Source organism: Arachis hypogaea, chromosome 16 (genome assembly GCF_003086295.3).
Source record: "Arachis hypogaea cultivar Tifrunner chromosome 16, arahy.Tifrunner.gnm2.J5K5, whole genome shotgun sequence".
Classification (NCBI taxonomy): domain Eukaryota; kingdom Viridiplantae; phylum Streptophyta; class Magnoliopsida; order Fabales; family Fabaceae; genus Arachis; species Arachis hypogaea.
The window spans coordinates 105,339,175-105,348,330 of record NC_092051.1 but is presented as its reverse complement, the minus strand read 5'-3'; positions in this window follow the sequence as shown (position 1 = coordinate 105,348,330).

The window sequence follows — 9,156 nt, the reverse complement described above, 5'->3', positions numbered from 1 at the left end:
AAAGAGTCTACTACTTCTTAACATTGCATATATAACTTTGAAATTTTAATGTAAAATCAGGAAATCCAGTTATATGTCCAGCCCAAGGTTAGAAACAATATAAGAATGAATGTTGCAAATTCCTCCTAACATGACTCAGATAAACAGAACAACCTAACCCATCAATATCAAATAGTAGGAAATTAACTTAGTTACAGATTTCTAGTTACAAATCCAGTGTTCTAGTTCCAGAGTTTAGTTGCAAATTCACAATGGGAGGGAGAGAGAGAGAGAGAGAGAGAGAGAGAGAGAGAGAGAGAGAGAAACTTACAGATCCAGTGATTCACAGGACGCAGGGACGGCGATGGACTCACATCGACAGCGACGACAACAGACTCACGACGAAGAACAGAGGAGGACGGCGAAGCTTTGCTCTCAGAAAGAGGATGGCTGCAAAGCTCTTCTCTCAAATGAAAGATGGCGGTGAAGCTCTGCTCTCAGACGGAGGATGGAGGCGAAGTTCTGCAATCGAATAGAGGACGGCGGCGAAGAACTACTCTTGGACGGAGAGCAGAAGCGAAGCCCTTCTCTTAGACGGAGAACGACGGCAGCCGGCGGGTTTGGAGAAGAAAAAGCTCGATGCTCTATTGCTCTCAGAGTCTCAGCCTCAGCCTCTCACACTCTCACTCAGTCACTTGTCACTACTCTTATTCTCTCACTCACTGGTCATGGTCACTGGACATTGGAAAAGAAGATTAGGGTTTAATTTTGAATATGAAGAGTCAAGAGTGAAAATGAAACCCTTGCCACAACTACAAAAGTCTTTTATATATTTTTTATATTTAATAATTTTATATATTTATATTATATATTTTATTTTATATTATAATATATAATATATACTCCGGGGCGGGTTTACCCTATTCCTGATCCCGCCTCGCCCCGCTAGTGCTCCTGTCCAGACAAAACCCGCGGGTCGGACACCCTCGAGTTCGGGTACTCTGCCACCCCTACCCCTTTTATAGACTTTGTTGGGTTATCTTATCTTTGTGGGACTAGTCCCACTTCATATAATTTTTGAAGGTGGTTAGGAGGTAAAGATGGTCTCGCCCATTACGATGGCGGGAATTTTTTTGGGTTGGTTGTATTAGACCCGTTAAGAATCCAGATGCCAGGTTTAGAACAGTTGCCCTCGAAGTGTGATGGTAAGCATGCTTAGTCTTCAAGCTGATTGAGTTCGATTCTCCGTGGTTTCGAAGATCATGAATCTCACGTTGGAAAGCAAAATATTACTTTGTGTTTTAAATACTTTTGGGCCTATTAGTGGGACGTTTTAATATTTTAGTTTGGTTAATTTTAGATATCCATTTCGTTGGCCTCAGGGGTGATCAATCTCCGGGATAGTTATTTTGTCGAGTTCCGTTTAACATTTTGGATTTACTCGTACAAAAAAAAAAGGAAAACTTTAGTTAAATGGGGAATGTTTACAAGGTGAGTGCCTTGTTAAAATCTCCCATTGCTTTAGGTAGGAAAGAGTGTCCTTTAAAAGAGAGAAAGGAAAACAAAGTATCAAAAAGGAAAAAATGCTAAAAGATAAGCTACCAATTCTCGTTTATGTAAGTGACTTTCTCTCTGGATTGTCCTATTTGTAGCTTCTTTAAGTCTCCCTCCAGTTCTGGTCTTAGCAGGTCATCTTGTCGTGCATCTAGATTGTCAAGGAAGATTCCAATAGCGGTCATTTTTGAGTGTTTTGCTTAAACTATTCCACGTTCGTGTCTTCAGGTGAGGGGTTGTTTCACGATGCCGAGTTGTCGTGGTGTCATTTCCTGGCAGCCACGACTTGGCTCACTTCTTCGCTATTTATGTTTTCCCTCATCGACCAAATGGGCTTCGTTGTGAGGTGCTTTGATAAACCCCAATTTTAGGGTTTATCTTATGTTGAATTTGGTGGTTTTATCAATGTTTTTCACACTTATTCATATAAATTGCATGTTTTTGTGATTTCTTCCTAATTATGCTTCACAATTAAAACATGCTTCTTTAACCTTAAAAATACTGAATCTTAATCCTCTCCTATTACCATTCGATGCCGTGATGTGTTTATTAAGTGATTTCAGGATCTATAGGGCAAGAATGGCTTAGAAGATAGAAACGAAGCATGCAAAAGTGGAAGAAACATAAAGAATAACGTTTTGGAGAAGCTGGTCTCGACGCACACGCGTGACATGACGCGAACGCGTGACTTGTGCGAAATTCATCCTACGCGCACGCAGGTCTGACGCGTACGAGTGACGACTAGCACGTGACTCATTTATGGAAAATGTGGCTGATGATTTCAGAAAAGCTCCAAGCCCAAATCCAACTTGATTCTGAATGAGAAAAGGCCAAGAATTGATGGGGGGGAAAGGGGACATTCAAGCATACACACATTAGACATAATTTTTTAGCTAGTTTTTGTTTTATGTTTTCCTAGAGGGAGAAACTCTCACTTTTCTCTAAGGTTTAGTTTGTTTTTATCATCTTTAGTTTGAATTTCTGAATTGGAGCTTGTTAATTCTACTTCTATTATCTTAATTTTAATTTCTTTAGTTCTAATCCTCCTTAGTTCTTTCGCTAGTGTTATGTTCTTCTCTTCTCCTTAGTTTCTTTTATTTCTCATTTTTGTGAACTGATGACAAGTCATCTTAGCCCATTTTAGCTAGTCTTTTTCTTTAGTTTTCATTAGAATTATGCACTTTCTTGAGCTACAAGCAAGCTAATTGAGTAGAATTTCATGTTTCCCTTGATTTAACCAACCATATGTGAATTCATGCCATTTTATGAGGTTTTGAGCTATAATTGTTGCATATTGTGGAAGATTGAATACCTCACGATTTTGAGCAAAGCTTTGATTAGTTTGGTTGATCAATGATAGGTGAAGAAGGCTTGGAGAAAGGTTGAAGCAAAGAGGAATGGCTAGGAGTGAAGAGAGGACAATGGAATAAATGAAAATTGAACCGGGTTGCATGAAGTTAGCCCCAACGTTAGCCCCCTAACTTGGAGGCTAACGTTGGGCATGTAAATCACTCCCTGGAAGTGGCCAACGTTAGCTCCAACGTTAGCCCCCTAACTTGGAGGCTAACGTTGGAACTTGAGAGTTTCTCCCTGGGCTACCAACGTTTGCGCCAACGTTAGCCCCCTAACTTGGAGGCTAACGTTGGCACTTAAATCACAATGGGGAGTAGGCAACGTTTGCGCCAACGTTAGCCCCCTAACGTGGAGGCTAACGTTGGCGCCAATCACACCAAGCATTGCCAACGTTAGGGTCAAAGTTAGACCCCTAACGTTGGCACCAACGTCCAAACCAGGAAATCAAGCTTGCTGCGATGAAAAGTTAGGGGCAAAGTTAGACCCCTAACTTTGACCCTAACGTTGAGACTAACTTTGGCCAACTTCAAAAACCGGTTCAATTGGTTCACTTCGGTTCTTCTTCAATCTTCAAGAGCAATCAACCAAGGCCTCTTTCAACCCAATTCCACCAAGAACAAAGGCCCAACTCAAGGCTTGAAGATCATTTTGGAAAGTGTATAAATAGGATAGAATTCAAGTTATTGAGGGGAGCTTTTCGGGAGAGTTTTCTTTTAGAGCTTTCCTTTTAGAATTTTCATAATAGTTTTCGAAGAGCTTTTGAACTTGAGTGAACTTTAATTTCTTGCTTTCATTGCTTTCAATTTCATTTGACTTTTGTCTTGGATCTTGGATTGGAGAATTGAAGAAATTCTGTTTCAATCTCAATCTTGGATCTCTCTGTTTCCTTTACTGTTAATTGAATTAGCATTTCTGTTTCTGTTACTTGATCTTCATCTCTTTTCTTTGCAATTTACAATTTCCTTGCTATTGTTCTTGTGGGATCTAGGAAGGCATTGAGATCTAGACTTGGTTTTCTAGTCTCTGGGTCCTGAGATCTAAATTCTCATTTCAATTCTCTGTTTAATGCTTTCATTGTTCATTTACTTTGCTGTTATAAGATCCGGTTCGATCCCAACTCCCTTTTCCTCTTCTGTTTGATGCAATTTAGTTTTCCCTTGTTTAAATTCTGCAAATCCTCATCCCAATCCCCTTTGCTTTTCAAGCAATTTACATTTCTTGCACTTTAAGATTCTGCGATTTACATTTCTTGCACTTTAAGTTTCTGTCATTTAAGTTCTTGTCCTTTAAGTTTCAGCAATTTACTTTCCCGCTCTCTTTAATTTCATGCAATTTACATTCTGCAAATCACAAATCACCCAACCAACACTTGATTCGCTTGACTAAATCAACCACTAAACTAAAATTGCTCAATCCTTCAATCCCTGTGGGATCGACCTCACTTCCGTGAGTTTTTATTACTTGATACGACCCGGTACACTTGCCGGTTAGTTTTGGGTGTTTTGGTAGAAATTCGTTTCTCATCAAAATATCTCATCAAGTTTTTGGCGCCGTTGCCGGGGATTGATTAGATTGACAATGATTAAGTGAGGTGGTAATTTAGATCAAGCACTTTTTCTTTAAATTTTGACTAACCTACTAACTGTTTGAAGTTTTGTCTCAACCGGCTACATCCAATTTTCAAGAGAAACACTGTGTTTTCTATTGATTGATTTATATGTCATAGGGAAGAAGAAGTTTCTGAGAAAGAAGAACATCACAACATGAAGCCACAACTCATTACACTAATAGAGAACAATTGTTCCTATGGTGGAAATCCCTTGGAGGACTCTAAACAGCACCTATCCATTTTTCTGAAAACATGTGGGGCTGTCAATCTCAATGGTGTAGACCATGATACCATTAAGCTCATGTTATTTCCCTTCTCACTGAAGGATGAAGCGGCACAATGGCTTGAAACCTTTCCTCAAGGAAGTATAACTAGTTGGGATGAATTGGTTGCCAAGTTTCTAGCCAAATTTTCCTCACCCCAACAAAACATCAAGATGAAAGAAGGAGTACATCCATTCATACAAAGAGAGGAAGAACCACTGTTCAAAGCATGGGAGAGATACAAGAAATCAAATGACAAGGTAGATTTTCGAGCATTCTATGAAGGATTAACCCCCGAAACAAGAAAAGCAGTAGATTACTTCTCAGATGGCCTACTCAAGGCAACAACAACCATCCAAGGAACTGCAGAGTTCAGTGACAAAAGAGCCAATAACCAACACTCATTTGAGACGCCACGGAATGCAATTTCAGAAAAGGGAGTAATGAATCTTGAAGGAGTGAGAGCAATCATGAATCAAAACAAGCAGCTACACCAGCAAACACAGCAGCAATTGAAATCAATAGCCAGACAAATTGATTCTCTACATTCAGCCACAGTGAATACACAATTTCCACCATGGAAACCACATTCTTATTTAAGAATGAGGGAACCTCAGAATCATGAACAAAGGGACCTCAACTATAATAACCCCAACTTTCCAAACCTGCAGAAACACCACCATGCCAACAAAAATCACTACACACTACCCCAATATACACATCTCCAACCCTATCCTACCTCACCACCTGCCCAAAATGACTTACATCAATCACCACAATTAACACAGTCACAACCAGTCCTAAACTTCCAAAAACTCTATGTTCTAGAAATGATGATGGAAAGGCTTATGAAAATTCAAGAAATGACATTAATAGAGCAGGAGGACATAAGGAAAAACCAAGAGGCATATCTCAAAAGAATTGAAAGGTACATGGAACAAATGGTTCAAAACCCTGCTAAACTGGGTGAGAGAGAGGGAAATATATCCCTAAGAGCCACTGAAGATTACTCGAAGAACAATGAAAAAGCTGCTAGGTTGAAAGGGAAAGCAGTTATGGAAAACAAAGAGAAGCCTATGGTGAGAGGAGGAAACCTGATGCAACAGAAACCTCGACCTCCATGATCAGAGGATGAAGGATGTCAAGCTAGTGACAATAAAAGAGCGCTTGTTGGGAGGCAACCCAACCGGAGGTAACTATCTTTTCATATCTATTTCAATAAAAGGGTTAATTAGTTTTATCTATATTGCAAGAAGCTAAGTTTGGTGTACACACCAAAACAATATAAAGGAGAATGAAGGATTCTAAGTTTGGTGTTTCACCAAAATCCCATTATAAAACACATTCTCACTCTCTGCATAATGATGGCTTCAAGCATGATGGATGAACTAGTTAACTATTCTGCTGTTTCCTAGTTTTCAGTTTTGTCATTTTTGAAAAAGAAAAAGAGTTTTACACATGGTTAATCTGATGCATAAGATCCATTGGCAAGGTACTAAGTTTGGTGTTCTCACACCAAAGTAAGTACAAAGGCCCACAAATAAATCCTGCATGCTAACCATTGTTTCTAAGTACTTGGGAAACAAGCAACTTTCAATATCATTGCAGAGGTCCATACAAGCTGTTGGAAGGACTGAGCATCATCAACCAAAGAAACAAAAGATGAACCTAAAGGCCAGCAATGATGATGATGAGAAGGAGGAAAGCAAGTAAACTTCAACAGGTTGTATTGTTAAGTCATGGTTTTGCATCAAATGTTGCTGTGATTGAAAGTTGGATTGTATCCTGATCTACCCTGCCTGTCTGCATAGTATAGTTTCTTTTCTATTTACCCCTGCCTGCATACATGGTATAATTTCTTTCTTTATAAGTCAATAAGCAAGATGTTTGATCATTCACAACATTCTTATCTTCAAAACTTGTTTGCACTCAATTTCCAAGAAATGCATCACATGAAAGTTCTTTGAAAAGAAGGATTGAGGAATTAAACAATTTTGAGGCAAGCAAAAGATTAGGAGAAGTGGTGGTTCTGGTTATATGATTTTGTACTGAGGTTGCATGCTTGTGAAAACTTGCATGGGAGCTCATAGGCGGGACAAGAAGTTCAAAGAAGTATTGTGGAGATTCTCAAAAATCTATTGATCCAAGAAGCAGCAAACAAAACAAAAGAAAGAAAAGAAAATACAAAAACAAAAAGAACATGGCCCAAGGCTCTGAGCATCAATTACTAGGCAGAAAAGAAAGAAGAAACAATGACTCAAAGAGTTGTTATCCTAGTAAATGCTTGTGGTTGAGATGTGTCAAGGAAAGAGGCTTGAGCAAGTAAATCCTGAGGGGTGCTTTAACACCTAATACCTTAAAACCAACTGGTTTAGGAGTATTGATTGAAAGCTTATCTAAAGAGCCGCCTTGAGACATGATACTTAGAGTCGAGGCCAAAGCACAGAAACTATAAGCTGCTTCAAAGGTGATTACACATAAAGAGATCTCCATGGTACCATTTGGATGAAAATCCTAAGACCTACGACTCCCAATATGTAAGGACTAGTGAGCACTGAAGCCCTTGCATAAGCATATAATTTAGAGTTCACCCCACTGATACTTGATCACTTCACTCACTGCACTTTACAAGTGTTCCTCAATCCATCTTGACTGAAAGAATTTCTGAGCATAAATTTATTTCTTGCTTGGGGACAAGCAAGCTTTAAGTTTGGTGTTGTGATGACAAGTCATCTTAGCCCATTTTAGCTAGTCTTTTTCTTTAGTTTTCATTAGAATTATGCACTTTCTTGAGCTACAAGCAAGCTAATTGAGTAGAATTTCATGTTTCCCTTGATTTAACCAACCATATGTGAATTCATGCCATTTTATGAGGTTTTGAGCTATAATTGTTGCATATTGTGGAAGATTGAATACCTCACGATTTTGAGCAAAGCTTTGATTAGTTTGGTTGATCAATGATAGGTGAAGAAGGCTTGGAGAAAGGTTGAAGCAAAGAGGAATGGCTAGGAGTGAAGAGAGGACAATGGAATAAATGAAAATTGAACCGGGTTGCATGAAGTTAGCCCCAACGTTAGCCCCCTAACTTGGAGGCTAACGTTGGGCATGTAAATCACTCCCTGGAAGTGGCCAACGTTAGCTCCAACGTTAGCCCCCTAACTTGGAGGCTAACGTTGGAACTTGAGAGTTTCTCCCTGGGCTACCAACGTTTGCGCCAACGTTAGCCCCCTAACTTGGAGGCTAACGTTGGCACTTAAATCACAATGGGGGAGTAGGCAACGTTTGCGCCAACGTTAGCCCCCTAACGTGGAGGCTAACGTTGGCGCCAATCACACCAAGCATTGCCAACGTTAGGGTCAAAGTTAGACCCCTAACGTTGGCACCAACGTCCAAACCAGGAAATCAAGCTTGCTGCGATGAAAAGTTAGGGGCAAAGTTAGACCCCTAACTTTGACCCTAACGTTGAGACTAACTTTGGCCAACTTCAAAAACCGGTTCAATTGGTTCACTTCGGTTCTTCTTCAATCTTCAAGAGCAATCAACCAAGGCCTCTTTCAACCCAATTCCACCAAGAACAAAGGCCCAACTCAAGGCTTGAAGATCATTTTGGAAAGTGTATAAATAGGATAGAATTCAAGTTATTGAGGGGAGCTTTTCGGGAGAGTTTTCTTTTAGAGCTTTCCTTTTAGAATTTTCATAATAGTTTTCGAAGAGCTTTTGAACTTGAGTGAACTTTAATTTCTTGCTTTCATTGCTTTCAATTTCATTTGACTTTTGTCTTGGATCTTGGATTGGAGAATTGAAGAAATTCTGTTTCAATCTCAATCTTGGATCTCTCTGTTTCCTTTACTGTTAATTGAATTAGCATTTCTGTTTCTGTTACTTGATCTTCATCTCTTTTCTTTGCAATTTACAATTTCCTTGCTATTGTTCTTGTGGGATCTAGGAAGGCATTGAGATCTAGACTTGGTTTTCTAGTCTCTGGGTCCTGAGATCTAAATTCTCATTTCAATTCTCTGTTTAATGCTTTCATTGTTCATTTACTTTGCTGTTATAAGATCCGGTTCGATCCCAACTCCCTTTTCCTCTTCTGTTTGATGCAATTTAGTTTTCCCTTGTTTAAATTCTGCAAATCCTCATCCCAATCCCCTTTGCTTTTCAAGCAATTTACATTTCTTGCACTTTAAGATTCTGCGATTTACATTTCTTGCACTTTAAGTTTCTGTCATTTAAGTTCTTGTCCTTTAAGTTTCAGCAATTTACTTTCCCGCTCTCTTTAATTTCATGCAATTTACATTCTGCAAATCACAAATCACCCAACCAACACTTGATTCGCTTGACTAAATCAACCACTAAACTAAAATTGCTCAATCCTTCAATCCCTGTGGGATCGACCTC